Source organism: Camelus bactrianus, chromosome X, assembly GCF_048773025.1.
Source record: "Camelus bactrianus isolate YW-2024 breed Bactrian camel chromosome X, ASM4877302v1, whole genome shotgun sequence".
Classification (NCBI taxonomy): domain Eukaryota; kingdom Metazoa; phylum Chordata; class Mammalia; order Artiodactyla; family Camelidae; genus Camelus; species Camelus bactrianus.
This window is the reverse complement of record NC_133575.1, coordinates 19,351,206-19,371,232: the sequence shown is the minus strand read 5'-3', so window position 1 is coordinate 19,371,232 and position 20,027 is coordinate 19,351,206. Positions and strand designations below refer to the sequence as shown.

The 20,027-nt window shown below is 38.7% G+C and overlaps 1 pseudogene; it reads left to right on the top strand.

Annotated features, from left to right (window-relative positions):
* The first annotated feature begins 455 nt into the window (after positions 1-455).
* Positions 456-14,004, top strand: LOC141576424 (large ribosomal subunit protein eL31-like; annotated as a pseudogene).
* The last annotated feature ends 6,023 nt before the right edge of the window (positions 14,005-20,027 follow it).

The following is a 20,027-nucleotide window of genomic DNA, read 5'->3' as shown; positions in this document are numbered from 1 at the left end:
AAAAGAGTGGAGGAACTGATAGTCTATGGATAAGGAGCTCTCTGTCTTTTGATTGGACTATATAGTCCATTGGCATTTAAGGAAATTATTGATAGATATGTGGTCGATCATAAGAGCATTGAGAATAAACTAGAGCCGTCATGGAACCCAAGGTCTCCATGAGATCAAAGAAAAAGGGAGGTGGGAAAATGAAAGCAGAGAACTACAAGAGCTATATAGGGCATTAGTGAAAAGTTCAGATGTACAAATTTTTAAGATTTCATAGGAGAAGCTATTCTAAGTGGTGATAGGTTATTTTCATGAGAGTAAGTGGCTAAATGGGATGTAAATGAAATTCACTGAGGTCAAGACAGGAAGAGATCTATTTGTTGTGTAGGTCTTCCTTTTTCACACAATGACAGCAGGGTAGAAACTAATGCTGTGAGCCAGCTATCAAATATTCAGTGGACAATGGCATGGACAGTGAATCCAAGGAGAGCAACAAGAAAACTCCGGGCCAGGCAGCTAGACAACCTAAGCTTCAGAGGAACGGGGACAAAAGAATGCAAACGTCCAGCAATGGAGATCAGAATCTTCACTTAGGAAGCCAATCCCAACACCCAACCCTGAATGAGTAGGTAGGTAGAGAAGGTGCAGCCCCTGGGGAGAGCTGCAGGAAGAGCAATAGCTTTGGAGGGCCAGCTACAAGGGTCAAGCAAGTGCCATCTGTTGCCTGCTATGGGGAATCTAAGTCCCAATACTTCTGCCCACTGCATCTTGATATCAGAATTGTTAAGGAAAACAATATAGTCCAGCACTGGACACAACGCCTTAGTCACATAGAGAAGAGACAGCAAGAGCAGCTTTCGGAGTGAATGTCAGTCTCCCAGTGACAGCCAGGAAAGGCCAGCAGACCCCTCCTGACTGGCAAGCACCTTTCTTGTGCAGAAGAACCAAGATATAGGAGTTGGGTCAGCCAGGCACCACATGACATGCTCACTAAAGCAGAACAAAGGAGCACATGCTGAGTCTGAAACAGAGAGCGATCTTCCCATACAAGGTAATAAGCTCATCACCAACTGTGAGGACTCTCTATCTTTCGGTAAGGAAGTGTTCCAGCCCCAAGGGCTGTTCTCAGGCAGCCAAGTGGGGGTCAAAAGACTACATGTAGGAGACTGCCTTTCCCAACACGTGCAATCATTCTGTGAGGAGACTGAGGACACCATGAAATGGTGTTCGGAAGGCCACGTGGAAAGGTTTAGATTGAACAGGAGTGATGAGAGCCAAGGAAGAAGACAGCCATGCAGAAATCAAAACAGAGGAAAGGATGGAGCAGGACAAAAGGGAATCTTTCCAGAGCGTCGTCAAGTTCTCCAATCATTCCCAGCATCCTTCTGATAAAAAAGTGATTCCAACTCTTCTGGTTTCAATCTCCAGTGCCTCCATTAAACAAACAAACAAGCCTAATTACCTCCTCCTCCCAAAAAAAACTTTTGAAGAATAAATACTTTAGCAAAACAAAACTTTCAATAGCTTAAAACTGGGCTTGTTTTATAACACGACTGAGTATTAATAACAACAATAATAATAATAGCTGGCATTTATTGAGTCAGGCCTGATTCCCTCTATTTTGAGGCAGCAAAAAGTAGGTCTTCACACCCGACAGTAGATCTCGGTAGAAGATTTGGCTCAATGGCCAAAGGAACAAATAGCAGCCATGTTGCTGATTTAGAGGGTCTTGCCCTAAAATCCTCCAAAGCTGTGTTTCTTCGTTTTCTTAAAGAATCCTTCCTTACTTATTCCGCGGCTATTTCAAGGAATAATAGAAACGGAGAGCAGAACTTGTTTTTTATAAACTAGATGATATAAAATAGAAACAATAGTTGCAGCGATGCAGTCGTCTCTCACATTGCCCTACAGCTAATGGGTACATTTCTGTCGGCTCTGGGTGGGGTTTCTAAGGAATCTCAAAAAGAATGGCCTTCAAAGACAAAACTATCTGGGGCTCAGTTGTGGAAACTTCCAGGACTTTACCCTTGAGGGAATTTTGCCTCAATTTTCTTGAGTCTTGGTGTCTTCATCTATGAAATGTGAGGCAAAAATAACTTCAAAAGTTCTTGAAGGATATAAAGGGTCTGGAACAGAGGAGACACCCATAAATATCCGATTCTCTGGCAGTGTCCCTCCCTCCCTTCCCAGGAAGGTAATAGCCTTTCCTCTATTTCCCAACTGGTTTTAGAATAAAAATTATTGCTCACAGTTGATTCAAACCTATCTTCTGTTTTTGTTTTGGATTTGGTTTCGGTAGGAGTTTTGCCCACCTCCCTATCTCGAATTTATATTATTATATTGTATGTTGTAATTATGTATTAATGTGACTACTCCAGAAACTCTGCAAATGTAGGTTCTGTCTTTGTCTAATTCATTCAGAGCAATTTGACAGGGCTCATTCCTTGTACACAGTGGCATTAAATAATTATTGACAGCTTGACAGCATATATTTACTTTAACACTTTTTCTTTTCCTACTGGCAAATAATTAACAACATTTCCTCCAAGAAGTAGCCTACATTTTGAAGTGTAAATGGCAACAAGGCAAGACTTGTCATCTAAGGAGCAAGGATGATGTATTCTACAATAAAACCGGTGCAATATCAAGGCTCAGGCTGGACATTGTGGATTCTGAATCTGGAAGTCTTGGGATTTTTAGTTTCAGTAAATGCTGTTATTCATTCTAAGGGTCCCCATCACTCAGTTTTTATGTGCAGTCTGGACGACTGAAGCCTGTCTGGAACATTCACTAATATTTAGCACACTGGGCAGGGTTCTCCCCAACCATCTGAGATTCATTCATTCAGACATGACAATATGTTCCCTGGTCTCCCCAGAAAGCTCATGTATCTCCTGAAGAGCAAAAATCTCATCGAGCCTGCATCCTCCAAATTTAAAAACATTAAATGTTATCATTTATGAAGAAATCCCTTGTAAAGTTAAATGTTTTATTTTTGTTGGTTTATTGTCAGTTTAATAAACATCAAGAACCATGACCATGTAGGATACATTAATACATCATCCCAGATCTCTTCTTTCCTTCCACTGACCTCCATACCTCCATCTACACGGGTCAAGAGGGAGGCCAGAACTCTCATGCTTCTAGAAATTTCCCCCATCTCCTCCTTCTTTCTAACCTCTCCATCATTGTTTATTTCAAGACCATTAACTATAATCACATCACACCCTCTACTTCTGTTTGTGTCAGTTATCAACCCAGGTCTCTTGGTTTATCCTTAATGCTCTGAACCCTTTCCACTGTGCCCTGTAAAAATAGTTTCAAACTTTTTTTTTGTCACAGGACCCTATAAACTCTTAAAATAAATGAGGACTTCCAAAGAGCTTTGGTTTATGTGATGTGTGTGTATGTATGTGTGTGTGTGTATATATATATAGCTGTATTCAAAATTAAAAGGAAATTTTCAAATAGGAGTTCATTTAAAAATAATATGCCCATTGCATGTTAACAAAAGTTACAGATTTTTAATGAGGAAAAAAATGAGTGAGAAGAGTGACGTTACTTTACATTTTTGCAAATCTCTTTAATGCCTGGTCTAATAGAAGACAGCTGGATTCTTATATCTGTGCCTCTGCATTCAATCTGTTGTGATATGCTATTTTAGTGGAAGTATATGAAGAAAATCCAGCCTCACCCAGACATGTGGTTAGAAAAGGGAGGATTATTTTGAGAATCTTTTCAGATAATTGTGGATATTATTCTTTGACACTATATCAAAACTCAGCAAATGGTAATTTCTTAGAAGTTAGTTGCAATGGGGAACCTAAAACTGTATTTCTAAACTTATTTTTACTCTGTTACATTAAAGTCCTTTAGTCTATCTTTCACTGTGAATGTGTATTTTTCCCATGCATGATTTTGTAATATCATGTATCATGCATTTGGAAAACACCGCTTCACTGGTTTATACAGATGTTCCAAACGTTGACACATTTTATTATACAATATTGAAAAATTACATTTGTCAATATTATCACTGATCTCATCAAAATAGTCTTAAAGTGTTGGGCAACTATCACCTGGGTGCATGGAAGTCTTCCAAAAATCAAAATCCTACTTGAAAGCTCAAACTTTATCATTGGCAACAAATATTGTCAGCATTTTCCTTGAAGTAACATATTCAATTCATTCATTTATGAGGAACTGCCAAATACCCAAGTCTGGGTAGGCATCATTTTTTCTGTCAGTCTTTCTTTCGAGTAAGAACTAGTCTTGAGGGAAAAAAAAGTTGTTAATTCAGCTGGCAACTCAAACAACTGCACCTGTGCTCTTCTCCAAGCTAACCTACCTCAGTATATAGAAAAAGAGTTTTATGCATATTTCCCATTTAATCACAGTATATTGAACAGATATTCAATCAAAGGTTGAGATTGAATAAACTGCTATTCTAGAACTCACGATCAATCACTAGCAAAACCCTGAATGTTGTCTGTACTATACAAGGGGTGTTAGTGTTGTACAAAGGGAGCTAGAATTGTTAACAACATATTGACATGATCCTACAATCTCTTAATAAACCTTTCTGGAAACTTCCAAAATGAGCTTTGTCATCTTGTACTTACACTTTATCCTTGTACCAGTTAGGAGGCCTTTGCTGGTAAAAAATAAACCTGACTCAAAATGATTAAGATAATCAGGAAAAGTTGTCATCTCTCAAACTCAGAAATCTCAAGGTAGGGCATCTTCAGGGTTGGCAAATTCAGGGCTCATGGTACAAACATGGGGCTCACATTTCTGAGTGACACATGAATATGTGACATGTGTGGGGTAAAATGCGCTGCTGCCTTTTCCTCTGAGTCTCTTTATTAGAGCCCCTAGCAGACCTCATCTCACATCTCGTACTGCGTGGCACCGCGTGCCCACACCTACACCAAATCGCAGGCACAAGGAATGGAATCTCCACAAATGGTTAAGATTAATCCATATTGAACCCCGAGCTTTAGTAACCTTCCCTAAGGGATGAATACCTGAATGAAATCATGTTGCAGTTCAAGAAAGGAGAAAGGGAGAAGGGATTTGGGGGTAAATGCGGTCAGTGCCCTGCCCACGGCCTCTCTGCTCTCGCCCCTGCACAGTAAGGGCTGCTTACTGAACCCTGTGACTCCCGACTTGAAGACTCTTTAATGGACATGGAGCTATAAACCATGCACCAGGCAGGTCAGAAGTGCCAGAGAATTAATGGCCCAGAAGCAGCCCTCAACCAATGATCCACGAGGAATTAGTGGCTAAACAGCCAGCTTCCCAGGTACTCATCTGAGATAACTTTGAGATGCATTGTACATTTCCCAGAATTAACCAGTGGACTAAGCCACGGGAGTAACCACTTAATAGTGTACTTTTTATTGGCCACCGTCCTTGCCCTCTGTCATTTCTCCCATTCCCTCGCCAGTGTTTCCTGTAAGCATCTTCCAAATAAACTATCTGTAATAGCATTCTTGTCTTAGGGTCTGCTGCTGGGGAACCTTAAGCCAGGAAAACAGCTCCTCCCTCAAAACAATCCACTACAATTAGAAATTCAGAAGCCCGTTTTTCAATTGCTTCTTCTTAGAGAGCTTTTATTAGCACACTTCTCCTCTAAGAATTCCTGCTTTCTGCCAAACACCGCAAAAATGAATACTACTTCTTGTTTAGGCATGCACACAAAATATTTTTAAGTATATAAAATTAATCATGTTGCCTGCTGTCCCCCGGGTACATTCTCAGGAACTGCCTCCCCCCAGCCTCTGCTCAAAGGGCAGCCATTTGTAGCCACATTTGGACCCAAGTAGAGCCAATCCTTTGGCTGACAGCGCCCACATGGTATGAAAAGATAAGCAAAGACAATCCGATTTCTTCTCTTGAAAATTTAAACTAGGAAATAACAATACCAAGAAAATGAGGAATTTCACTGTGTGAAGATGAGCTGGAGTTATGAACAGTTGGTCAGAGCAGTAAAGCAGTCAACAGAAATTATTATGAACCAGAAACTATGATAAAACCAAAATTATGATGTATGAAGATAGGATACATGAAGAAGAAAACAATAAGCAGAGAGTATCAGTTCAAAAGAAGTAGGCAGACTAGGAACACTCAAGTTTTATCAGTAGGATAGCTGTGGAACGGAAGAGACTCATGAAGTTGTTTCAAGAGCTGTTTCTGTTCCTACCTCTCCTTCCAATGACAACCTCCACAAGGCTCAGCACTCTTACAGCTCGTGAACTGAATTTTCATGAGATGCTATCTCCTTATTGGCCATGTTTGTCCTGATACCAGTTCCCCTTATATGAAGAAGCTTGAGTAAGCATCTAACAACCAACACTGACACAAATGAACTTACCTACAAAACAGAACAGACTCACAGACGTAGAGAACAAACTTATGGTTACCGGGGAGAAAGGGGTGAGAAGAGATAAATTGGGAATTTGAAATTTGCATCTCTTAGAGAGTGATAGAAATGTTAGCTATCTTGATTGTGGTGGTGGTTTCATGAGTGTATACGTCTATCAGAATCCATCAAATTGTTCATCTCAAATATGTGTAGTTTACTGTACAGGAATCATACCATAATTAAGGTGTGTTTTTAAAAGATGCTTTAAAAGAAATCCCAGAAAAACCTGGGATTGTTTTCAACATACAATGAGATGTTTACAATGTGATCCAAGGTGCACAACAATAGGAATATACTTAACTACGGAATTGTAAATTTTTAAATGATTAAGAAGGTAAATTTATGTTATATGCTTTTTACCACAATTTTATATATATATTTATATATTTATATATATTTATACACATATATATATATATATACACACACACACACACACACACATACACACACACATATATATGAGATAATATAGAGAAAATGGAACATGGTGCACAGATATAAGAGTTTCAAGTAAAGCATCTTGTCGTGTGAAATACCCACATAATGATGGTATTTTCCAGAATAATAGAATGTTACCCATAGTTAAGAGTCAAAGAAAAATAACCTGCTATTCTGCTCTTCATCTCACACCCCAATTGAGGATATAAAAAGATTAAAAGTAGTTAGAAGAATTTTGGAAGAATAAATTGATTTGCTGTGATGGCTTTTGCAAACCTAGGGAAAGAGATATATTGAGACCATCTGAAAAGTTTCACCTATTTCTCACATGGGTGGAGAAAGACACTGGTTAGAGTCAGACTCCTCCCTAAGTAATATTAGGGTCTAGAATTGTGTGCTGCTTTAAAACAGGAGTGAAAGAAAGGTTACTGCATTGGAGGTCACGTGCATTCTGAGAATAATTTGGGAGAAACATGTAGTCTGCACATGAGCGAGTTAGTGTAGCTTCATCTCATTTCTTGTCCAAGCGACTCCAGGAAAGGGACAAACAGAAGCTGTAAGTGCCCCCAGATGTCTAGGTGCCAAGGAAGGCTCTAGTAACCAGCCAGCCAGCCAACCAGCCAAGAGCAATCAGAGATGTGCTTCCCCTATCAAAAGAACTGTAAGTGACAGTGAGAGATTCCCAGCAATGAGATGCAGAGGCAAAGGGCCACAGGGTCTCTGATGATCCCATAAAGGTGCCTGCCCTGAAAAGACTCAGCTTTAAACACTTGCCAGATCTAGAGAGGGTTGATGCTGGATCACCAAACAATGGCAGGCAAGCCAGAATATTCTCATCCTCTTTACCCTCTGCTGCTTCCAGCTCTAAACCTAGAGGGCTCTGACTGCTTTGGGGGAAGAGGAATTAACATGCAAGAGAAGAAGAAGGAATAAACTAATCAGAAACCCCACCCACCCATCCATCTACTGGCAACCGGCCGGCAGCAAGCAAACTAGAAGAGAGAAGCTTTACCTTCAAGTGAAAGATAGTATTTTGACAGGACAAATTAATTACTGACTCAAGGTTGTTTTATTACCTAAGGTGACCATTAAAATTATGGGACTTCCCTTAAATTTCATCAAAGGCTAACAAAAGAACCAGCCCCACAGAATAAATTTAAAGAGATATTGAGAGACAAAAATAAAGTTCCTTTATAGTTACACCCCCATGAACCCTGCTTATTCAATGGAAAGGTTACAGATTTTTAATTTTAGGAAACAGGCTGGATAAATGTTTAAAAAGGCTCAATCTGATCAAGTAAACTTTCCATTTCAAAAACAACCAAGGAAAATACCACCAACCTTTATTTAGACAGGGACAATATTTTTGAGTACAAGCAAAATAAAACAAAGAATGACAATCTATCTCGAGTTGGTATCTAGACAGTTCTAGGAACTGGAGAGAATTAGAACAGCACAAATTTTTCTATGCAGAAAATGTAAATTCTATTTTCCCAATTGCAGACCCATTATTTTGCAACGCATACCATCAAAATTCAAAGTCTAGGCCTATTCTTTTCTCAATACTCTTTAAGTTTCAGTATCTCTTTCTAAAGTGTAAAATGAAGCAGATACAGGTTTTAAATATGACAGTAACAATATCAATAATAATAGTTACAATTTATTGAGCATTCACTCTGCGTCAGGCTTGGTGTTATAAGATGGACTGCGATCACCTTATCTGACCTTCACAGTGCTATTATAGACAGGTACTTGCTACTGGTATCGCCATTCTTGTAGATAAAGACACAGAGGCAGAGGAAAGTAAATTCATTCATCTAGGACCCTGGGATTAATAATTACCAGAGCCAAACCCAAGACCTTTACCGCTTTAGTATGTTTTACTTTGCTGAGAAAACATTCCAAACAATGAGAGGTGTTTTCGAGTATTGATCTGTCACCAGGCTTTGATTTCCGACCCTGCAGAGGTCCCAGGTTCCTTTAACACCTATGCCGTGGGGACAGGCGCAGTGGGTGTGTTTTCTCCTGACAGATAAAATCCCAGATTCACAGGGGCTTGCTAGAGAACTCACCCCAAGTAATTAATCCCCTCAGCTCCCAACGATGTCCCTTTAATAAGTCCTAAAATGATTAAAATAAATCCTCTTTACAATTCCCATCAGCCACAAAATTATTAACAACTTAAAATGATTTCCATATGTCCCTGGCTTGCTTAGACACAAAATTCAGGGGTCTATTAAAATTACTTCAGGCCATCAAGCAGAAAAGCAAATGTGCTTCCTGTAATTCTTTCTTAATAGCACTGGACCTGTTTACCAAGGACCGTGACCTGCTAACAACTACAGTTATCCCCAGGGACAGCACACCGGCACTTTTCATTCTGCCTAAAAAAAAATAGATTAATGAAAATAAAAATTTAAAAAGGGTCTTTCTCATTACAACTTTGATGATGCTTTCTCCACTGGAAGATTCTAATACTTTGTAAACTAGCCCTCATACCTGTGGAAACTGTGTGAGGCTCAGGCTACTTCTAAAAATAAATAATATATTCTTCTTTACGGCAAGGAAATAACATACCAAAGCCATATAATCATTCCTATACACATATTATCTTCAGAATAACATTTGTGCTTCAGCTGAGATTTTGTCAGAAAATCCAACTGGGTATTGTGTGTCAGCTGCATCCCAACGCACCCAGGGTCACGGGGAGAAGCTTTCACTTTTCCCCTCGCTCCTGGGTTCCAGGGTGCCCCTGACTGAGGTCACGGCCTGCCCTCTTTCTCCATGCTTCTCAGTCCTCTACTTTTTTCCTGATCATCGTCCGTCCCTGCTTCTCTTCATTTTCGTGTCCTCATTAACTTTATTGTCCTCATCAGATGACTCAGAGTGATCACAGAGCAATGATTGGTAAATGAATTGCATTAGCAATCAGTTTGCCTGAGGCTTACCCTGACTCCTCCTATGTGTAAATTAGGGAATTACAGAGTCAAGGTAATGGAAGGGGAGAAAGACAGGAGGGAGGAAGGAGGAAGAGACGGGGAGGGAATGAGATATCTTAGGTATCTATAGCAATGAACTGAGAAGAGATGTCATATGATAAAGGTGTTATGTTATGTCATTGTCACTGTGATAATAAATTTTTGGAAAATTAAAAATACATACATGATGCTTTAGATGATAGCCTGAAAGAACTTTAGGAAAAGAGTCTAGAGGTTCTTCTTGATTCTTCTACTCATAATTTTTTCCCCCAAATAATTCCATCTTAATTGGTTGGTACGGGGTGGGGAGTGGAGAGTGAAAAAAAAAATCTCACCTTTATTCAATGTGAGTGTAGTTTGGAAACTCAAGCTGTCTGTCCAATAGGATCAGATTACCTACTGAATGTGTCAGAATATCTAAAATGCTTTTTCAAATCCCTGAGGTACTTCCAGCTTGCCAATCATATGCTGAACCACAAACATTTACATCCATGTAATTCAGAAAAAAAATGACTTGAAACAGATTTTTCTCTACAGATGCAGTAGCTTAAAGATTCTTGCACGATGTTGGTGAAAGGCGTGTGTTATGGACTGAACTATGTCCTTCCGAAATTCCAGTGTTGAAGTCCTAACCTCCAGTACCTCTGAATGTGACTGTATTTGGAAACAGAGCCTTTAAAGAGGTGATTAAGGTAAAATGATCTCTCTCATGTGACTGGTGTCCCTGTAGTAGAAAGAGATTAAGACACAAACAAACAAGCATAGTGGAACACCAAGTGAAGACACAGTGAGAAGACAGCCATTTACAAACTAAGAAGAGAGAATTCAGTAGAAATGAATCCTACTGATACCTTCCTTCATCTCCTAATTCTAGCCTTCGGAACCATGAGAAAACACACTTCCGCTGCATGAGCCTCCCAGATGGAGATACTTGGATATGGCGGCCCGAACCGACTAGCCCAGGGTGCCACACCAATCCCAATCCTCATCCAGGTTCCCCCAGATCAAAAGTCAGAGACTGGAGTCGTTTAACCATGGATATGGTAAGGATCTGAAAGAAACTCCAAAACTGTAATAGATGAATAGGAGGAAAGGGTAAATTGATGCAAAAATATCATGGTTTACTATTTCTTATCAACTTTCAAAAAGGGCTGTGAGTTATAGGTTGGGGCCAAAAGTGTTATGAACATGAGAGACCTAGAAAGACAAAAAGGATAGGCTTTTCGTAATTTTCATGGATTTTTCTAGAACACAGAACATGAATTCTGGGATTCCTTTGGGATTCAGGTGACAGGAAGGAAAGATAAACCATGGAGATGTCTGTAAGCAAGTAAGACTGCCCAGTCTTCTAAACAGACATCTCTCCAAAGAAGACATCCAGATGGCCAACAGGTACATGAAAAGATGCTCAATATCATTAATTATCAGAGAAATGCAAATCAAAACTACACACCTCACACCAGTCAGAACGGCCATCATTAAAAACTCCACAAATGATAAATGCTGGAGAGAGTGTGGAGAAAAAGGAATCCTCCTACACTGCTGGTGGGAATGTAAATGGCTGCAATCACAATGGAGGACAGTATGGAGGTTCCTCAAAAAGCTAAAAATAGACTTACCATATGACCCAGCAATCCCACTCCTGGGCATTTATCCAGAAAAGATGAAAACTCTAATTTGAAAAGACACATGCACCCCAATGTTCATAGGAGCTCTATTCACAACAGCCAAGACATGGAAGCAACCTAAATGTCCATTGACAGATGACTAGATAAAGAAGATGTGGTATATACATATTCAAATGGAAGGTTACTTAGTCATAAAAAAGAATGAAATAATGCCATTTGTAGCAACATGGATAGACCGAGAGATTACCATATTAAGTGAAGTAAGTTAGACACAGACTGAAAAATATCGTGTGATAACACTTATATATGAAATCTAAAAAATGATACAAATTTTATTTACAAATCAGAAATAGACTCACGGACATAGAAAACAAACTATGGTTACCAAAGAGGAAAGGTGGAGGGAGGGATAACTTAGGAGTTTGGGAGTAAAAGATACACACTTCTATATACAAAACAGATAAACAACAAGGACCTACATATAGCATAGGGAACAATATTCAATATCTTCTAATAAGCTATACTGGAAAAGAATCTGAAAACATATGTGTGTGTACATATAGGAATGTACACAGGGGGAGGGTATAGCTCAACTGGTAGAGCATATGCTTAGCATGCATGAGGTCCTGGGTTCAATCCCCAGTACCTCCTCTAAAAATAAATGAATAAACCTAATTACCTCCCCCCAAAAACAAACAAAAAAAATTTTTTTAAATAGGAATGTACACATAACTAAATCGCTCTGCTGTACATCTGAGACTGACATTGTAAATCAACTATACTTAGATAAAAAATAAAATTAAAAACTGGTCTTAATGCCATGGTCTTCCCGTTTCACACTGAATAGATACCTTCATAAAGAGCAATATGGTGTCCAATATTCTACTGAAAATTGAAAGGAAATTAAGAACAAAATTCTCATCACAACATCTGCATTTCTGTCAAAGAAAAGCACAATGCACTACCTCCCAAATTAAATGAGGATGTTTCAATATTAATAGCTAGAAATTTTCCATTTGGATACAGGAATCTTGTTATACTTTGGAATCAGCTTTACTCATTACAATCACCTTCATTTTTACTTTGCATATTAACATATTTTACTGAATTAGCTATATTTTTTATCCGACAAAGCGTTTCATTACAGAAGTCAAATGCCAGTGCATTTGTATATGTGTGTATGTGTGACTGCACCTGTTGAAGTGAAAAAGACACTCACAGGCATTTAGACATTGTGTAAAATAAAAGTTATCTATTTGGAGGAATTTTAAAATATCTATTAAGGAAATTTTAGGAATTTTCAACAGGGAACAAAGACAAACTAGCCATCCCAAACACTGTTAGTGGTTTCCTGATGTTTTCTTTTTCTCTTCACTTTTTTTCTCCATGCTGCTTACTATTTTTAGTTCTTGGCATCCATTGATCTTTCCAGATTCTTAACTTTCTGTAACTGCACTTTATTTTCTCGAGGCAGATTTGTCTACGGGCCTCATTTCTATGATTCTGCTGTTATTAGCCTAATAAGTATTCTCCCTCACACTCGCTGCAAAGTGGTTTTCTAACAGCACAAACAAATAAATGAGTAAATAAAAAATGTGACTTCATTTGCTGCACATATGATTTGTACTTAAAAATAAGCAGCAGTTTTTATTTTCTATGCTGGTAAGAAATTTGCAAATCCATCAGGTCAAAATAACCAGCACATGCAAAATGCCTGTCACTTACCACAAATTTTATTTTTAAGATACATTTGAATAGTTGGGAGAATTGTCAATCTGTACATTTTCCTTTGATTATAGAGGAGACAGCCTGCCATTATACCAGAAATAGTTAATATTACAGCAGGAGGCAGCCCAGAAACATACAACTCCTTCTGCTTTCCAATTTGTATTTATTTGAGAAAGGTCTAGGCATTGTTGTTTATGCCAAATTCTTTAAGAAGGTGTTGTATGCTTAGAGCCTACCTTTCATTAGAATCTTAGATTAAGATCTTAGCAATTATAAGATTTATTTTTCACCAGGAAATGTTTCTTATGTGACTTCTACAAATACATTACTTCAGTTTTTATTGGTACCTGATATATGCATATGTGCTCACCACTGTTGTAGGACATGTAGGAAATATGAAAAACACCTAAGCTTCTCCAACCTGGGCCCAGCAGAAAGGCTCCTGCAAAGAAGCGGGGCGAGAAGGAGAAAGGCCATCCGGCCATCAACGAGGTAGTGACCAGAGAACACACCATCAATATTCACGAGTGCATACATGGAGTGGGCTTCAAGGAGTGTGCACTCTTGGGCATTTGAAAGGATCCGGAAATTTCCTGTGAAGCAGATGGGAACTCCAGATGTGCACCATGACACCAGGCTCAGTAAAGCTGTCTGGGCTAAAGGAATAAGGAATGTCCCATACCATATCCATGAGCGGTCATCCAGAAAACGTAATGAGGATGTAGATTCACCAAATAAGCTCTATACATTGGTTACCTAGGTACCTGTCACCACTTTCAAAAATCTCCAGACAGTTAATGTGGATAAGGACTAACTTATGATTGTCAAATAAAGTTGTAAAACCTAAAAAAAAAAAATGAAAAACAAAAACCTAAGCTATGGTTTCCATGTTAAATTGCTCACAATTTAGCTGAAGAAAAGACTAAGAAACATAAACAACCCAAGACTAAATTCAACTAAATCCCAAGGATAAGTTCTGAAGAGAGAAACTTCAGTCAGAATGGAAACAGCACGGGGAACTATATTCAATATCTTGTAGTAATCCATAACGAAAAAGAATATGAAAATGAATATATGTATGTACATGTATGACTGAAACAATATACTGTATGCCAGAAACTGACACATTGTAACTGACTATACTTCAATTAAAAAAAAGAATGAAAATAGATAATGAAAAGCTCAGAATGAAGGTTAATGTAATCTAATCTTTGGAGTGATCAACTCACTTACTGGCTCCATTCTTCACACCAACCTGTCTATTTCCACAGGCTTTGACATGTGACTTTGCACTTCTTCCATCAGAGACTGAGTATATTCTCTTGCATCTTGACTTTGACAATGAACTTGCAACTTGTTCTGACCAATAGAATGTTAGCAAATACAAAAATCTGTTGTGTTTCTATACACTAACAACGAATTAGCAAAAAGAGAAATTAAGGAACCAATCTGTTTTACAATGTGACAAAAAGAATAAAATACCTAGGAATATATTTCACCACAGAGGTGAAAGATCTGTACACTGAAAACTAAGAGACACTGTCCAAAGAAACTGAAGAAGACACAAAGAAATGGAAAAATATTCCATGTTCATGAATTTGAAGAATTAACATTGTTAAAACATCCATATTACCTAAAGCAATGCACAGATTCAATGCAATCCCTAAATAAATTTTATACAACTGTAAGAACTATTTCACATTCATTAAAATGAAGTTACAGAATATTTATTGACATGAAAAGATGTTTTTGATACATTATTAAAAGAAAAGGCACTTACATACAATACTGCAGTATTAGCACATACCTCTTTTATGTAAATAATATAATACATATAAATGCATATAATACAAAAATATAACATGTTCACTAAACTGTTCATTATGGTTGCCTTTTGGTAGTGGGATGATGAGAATTTTTTTCTTTTTGCTTATTTATATTTTCTAAGGTGCCCACAAGGAACATCTAATGATTATATAATAAAGAAAAACTAAAAGTAATTTTAAGAAAAAACACACATGAAGAGCAATCCTCCATGCAAAGTGTGATTGCTCATGGTCAGGAAAATCAGAAATGATGAAGCAACACCAACTCCTCAACACTGTAAGACTCCAGTATTACGTTCTCATGCCACTTCTACGTCTGAGTCTAAATGGGATCAATCTCTCCACGTGAAGCTCCCTTCTTAAAGACATTTTGGCCAATAATTTTAAATGAAATGCTTTAGGATTTAAAGCCTTATGTAAAATCTCTTCCCACATCATCAAAAATGAAGAATTTACTTACTTGAGAGTAAGACTTATTTTCTATGTTATTTGCATAAGGACTTAAGAATAAGATTGGAAACTATTTATGCTAAAATGCCATGTGTGATGGCAAACTGTTCCTCATCTATGCATCAGGAGGCAAAGTAGATTATTTATGGACCTATTATGGAAATCTGTTAACCTTTTGCTTTCCCTCAGAGGACATTCTCATTCACATTTGCTAAATTCATCCACTGTCATTCTCAGCCACACTTCCATTATTTACACTGCCTTGGAAACAGTTGAAATAAAATTAATTTCTTGAGCACTTACTATGTACCAGGGATGATGGAAAGTGTTTTATAGAGATTTACTCATTGAATCCTCAAAATAACTCTGCAAGTTATGTTATATTGCCACCTCATTTCATAAATTTTTAAAAAGTTGGTACTTAAACAGGTTTAAGTCCCTGCTAAAAGGAACCAAGGTTCTTGGAAGAAACAGCTGATCCAAGTTTGGAGACAGTAAAGTAAAAAGTGAACCTGGAATATTTTGTGGGGCAAGAAAGGAAGGAAGCGCTCAAAACCTGAAAAGAACATGGGAACCAGATTAAATGGGCTCCTACTGGCAAAACTGGGCCAATCTAGACATCAAAATAAAGACAGGAATGGTTGATAACACAACTGAATTTTTTAACCATTTTTTAAATTGAAGTACAGTTACTTTCCAACATTGTGTTAGTTTCAGGTGTAAAGCAAAGTGATTCCATGATATTTCTACATATATCCTTCAGATTCTAATATATTTAAATTGAGATTTTATATTAGATGACCGTACCAATATCAAATGTTCTGAATTTGATAGTTGACTGCATTTATATAGGAGATTTTGCTTATTCTTAGAAGGTACATAATGAAATAGTTGGGGATGAAGGGTCATGTCAAAAACTTACTTTTAAATGGTTAGTAAGAACAATGGGGCAAATACATACTTCGAGTATGAGATAAAGCAAATAGAGCAAAATATTATCAGTCGGTCAGTCTAGGCGAAGGATATAAGGGTGCTGATAATACTTTTCTCTCACTTTTTCTCTAGGTTTAGTCTTTTTCAAAACAAAAAGTTGGGGAAAAAAGGGAATTTAAACAACTTGCCAAAGACAGGCAGTGAGTGAGTGGCAACTCTGGGACAGAAGTGCCCAGTCTACCAGGGCTTTTGACCACACTTCATTGTCCCAGCAGCCAGAGCCATCACTTCAAAACACCCATCTGCTCAAAACCTTCCTGTGGCTCCCATCCCATCACTCAGGGCCAGAGTAACATCTTTATTTACAACAGCTTACATGGCCCCACACCACTTCCACTCAGAGAGTAGTCTGTGGACCTAGAAGAGGTTCAAAATGCAGAACCCCAGACCCCACTCCAGCTCTAGTGAATGTGAATCCACACCTCAACAACATCCTGAGGGGACTCCTACGTAGAGTAAAATTTGATCAGGGCTGCCTCCATAACTTGGCCTCATTACTAACTCTGACTTCATCTCACACCAGTCTCCCTCTCACACTCTGCTCCAGCCCCACTGGCCTCCTTGTAGTTCTCAAAAATTCCACATACAATAAATACCACCTCAGTGCCTTTACACATGCTATGACTGCTGCCTGTACACACCTACTTGGCTCAGCTGTCCTAAGTCCTTCAGGACTCTTCTCAATTATCTCATCAATGAGGATCTCTTGATAGAAAATCTCAACATTCCCCATAAAATCTGCATTCCCCCAGGAATTCCTACCCTCTCTGCCCTGCTTCCTGCTTCTCCAAAGTCCTTCTCAACCAGCTGGCACACGGTCTCCACCAGCTGATTTGTTCACTGTCCTTGTTCCGGTATACCCCTGTAAGTTCCATGCAAGCTGGATACTGTTTATCCCTTGCTTTCTCCCTAGTTCCTGAAACAGTACCAGATCCACAGTAGTTAATAAATACTCATTAAATGAATTTATGAGCAAATGATCTGTAGTTCTCACACCAGTCTTGTAACTGCCTACATTTCAGAGAAAAAGAGGTTTAGACAAGTCAAAGAACTTGCCCAAGCTCACTCAGCTAGTACAAGGTGAAGCCACAGTTAAATCTGATATCTGAGTCCAAATTCTGTAGTCTCTGCCACTGTTTAACCGCTTACAATGGCCTGAAAAAGAGCTCAACCTACAGAGTGACTGCACTGCCCTGAGGAGGAAGATGGACCTTTACAAAGGATTTTCACATATGAATTCTTTCTTTCTTATTCTTACTTTATTCCACAAAGAAGTCAGGACTTGTGCCTCATCAGAATCTCTCGGCACCCACATGTAGCAGGCTAGCACAGTCTGACTAGCCTTCTTGGCCAGTTAAAGTCCTCCTCTTGATCAAGGAACAGGAAGTTGAAGGCCAGGAACCACCTCACAACTGGTATAATGGCACTGATTGTTCTTAAATGCATCTCTGCAGCTGTGAGCTAGGCACCAGCTTTCTTTGGCCCCTCTCTGTCCTCCATCAGAGACAGTAGCTACATCTGTGTTCATCACCCTAGTTCTCATGTCCTGACTGTTCTATCACCCAGAAATGCATTTCATTTGATTTTAAACTCAATGACCCGAACTCTGGAAATGTATTTTGGTTAATGACTTCATTTAAAGCATCTGACAGAGATGCACGCATACAAATCAAGGCATTCATCCTCTCACGAGAGGTCGGTGGATCTCAAAACTCAGTGAACTTTAGAGGCCCCGATGGAACTTTTAAAAAATATACTGGTGTCTGGGCCCCAGCATGGTGATTTTTATCTAAATGATTTAGGGTGAATCCCAAGCATCCGTATTTTGTAAAAGACTCCAAGTAATTGAAATGACTAGCTAGGTTTAAAAACCATTCCAAGACCTCAAGAAAATAGACGTGTACACACACACACACACACAGAGAGTAACATCTCGGCCAGTCTGTAGGAGCCTGGCTCCAATAGACAGAAATACCAAGCAGCTGATAAAAAGAAGAACAAGTTACTGAACTGACCCTCAACAAACAGTGTGGACCTGACTCAGTGACCAGTGAAAGTCAATGAGGTGCCAAGAGTCCATTTACACCACTGATTTGCCAGCTTACTGAGCTGTATTTCTTTATTTGCTTTCAGTCCTTTTTCAGTATCAGGCAGGTCCCACAGAGAGGTGTCTAGCAACTTTGGATATCCCAACAACCTTGATTCACCTTCAAGGAACCCTGTTTAGAAGACACTGTCACATGTAGCTGTGATCCAGGGGGCCCAGCAACCCTAAGTCATCTAGTTCATCACAGAGGAAATGGGGGGATATCAACCATGGGAATTATTAGATCACATCCCTCTTATCCCATAATATTGAATAAAGTTACATTTGTTGCATCTGTGTGCAATAGTGAAGCATTATCAAAATTTAAATAAAAATTAACACCTTAGGGACTAGAGTTTTCTTCATAGAGCTGCTATCTAGTAGGACAGGAAGTCTGGTGGTAAATAACACAGAAAGAGACCATTCCTGCAAGGAAAACGCCTCACACTATTTCCTAAAGCTTCAGGTATGTCTTTTGATCATGCCAAAAGCAAAATCAAGTTTTGAAAGCTTTATTCCACTTCATGGTATGAAGAAGAAGGAAGAAAGGCCGGAAGAAGGATTCGATAGGTCACTGCTCCGCCCACTCCTGCTCATTACCGCAAAGCCCATCAGCTTCTGCTCACTTAATTCCTCCTCCCAGTTCAAATCCCATTTCCTTCAAGAAACCACCCTGAGCGCTGTGATCTGTAAGCAACCTTGCTTTCCTCGTTACCACTTCATGATTCATCTGGACTTGGTATGACATTGTGTCATTAGTTATCTTTTCATTGGCTTCGGCCTCTTCCCAGTATCTAAACTCTGCTCATATTGCAGATAAAAGTGACATCTTATGTTATTTTATATTTTTCTCATAGAGCCTGTTCACAATACATACACATAGCACCTAGTAGGTGTTCAATAAACAGAAGTTGCCTGATGACTTACTAAAATTCTCATCTAGTTTGTGAAAAATTTCTCCCTAAATCATTTGAAATACATTTAAGCAACAATCCATTTCCAAAGTCCTCATCAGATTAGAATTTTTATTAATGAACTTTAAATTTCCAAGCACTCTGAGACCATTTAGTAGCATAAGTTTAGACCAGTATAATTTCTTAAATGTCAAACTAAAAACCATTTCAGGCTCTTCTCTAAAGGCATTCACCACTCCCTGCTTACCTTGAACATAAACTCTGCTCCCACCACAAGTCTTTTGAACTTGCTTCTCAATGTGGCTAGAACATTCTATCCTCTCATCTATTCATATCTGCCTCTGACTTTTCATTCGGGTCTCAGCTTCAACATTCCCCTTCAGAAAGGGCCTCCAAGACCACTCAGTTTAAAACAGCTCACACACACACAGTTACCCTCTGGCACATTATCTTACTCTGTTTTCTTCATTGCACTTATAAATGTAAGTCCACACTCTTTCATTACGATGAAAATAACTCATACTATTTAACTCATACTATACTATTCTGTTTATTACCAAGTTTCTGA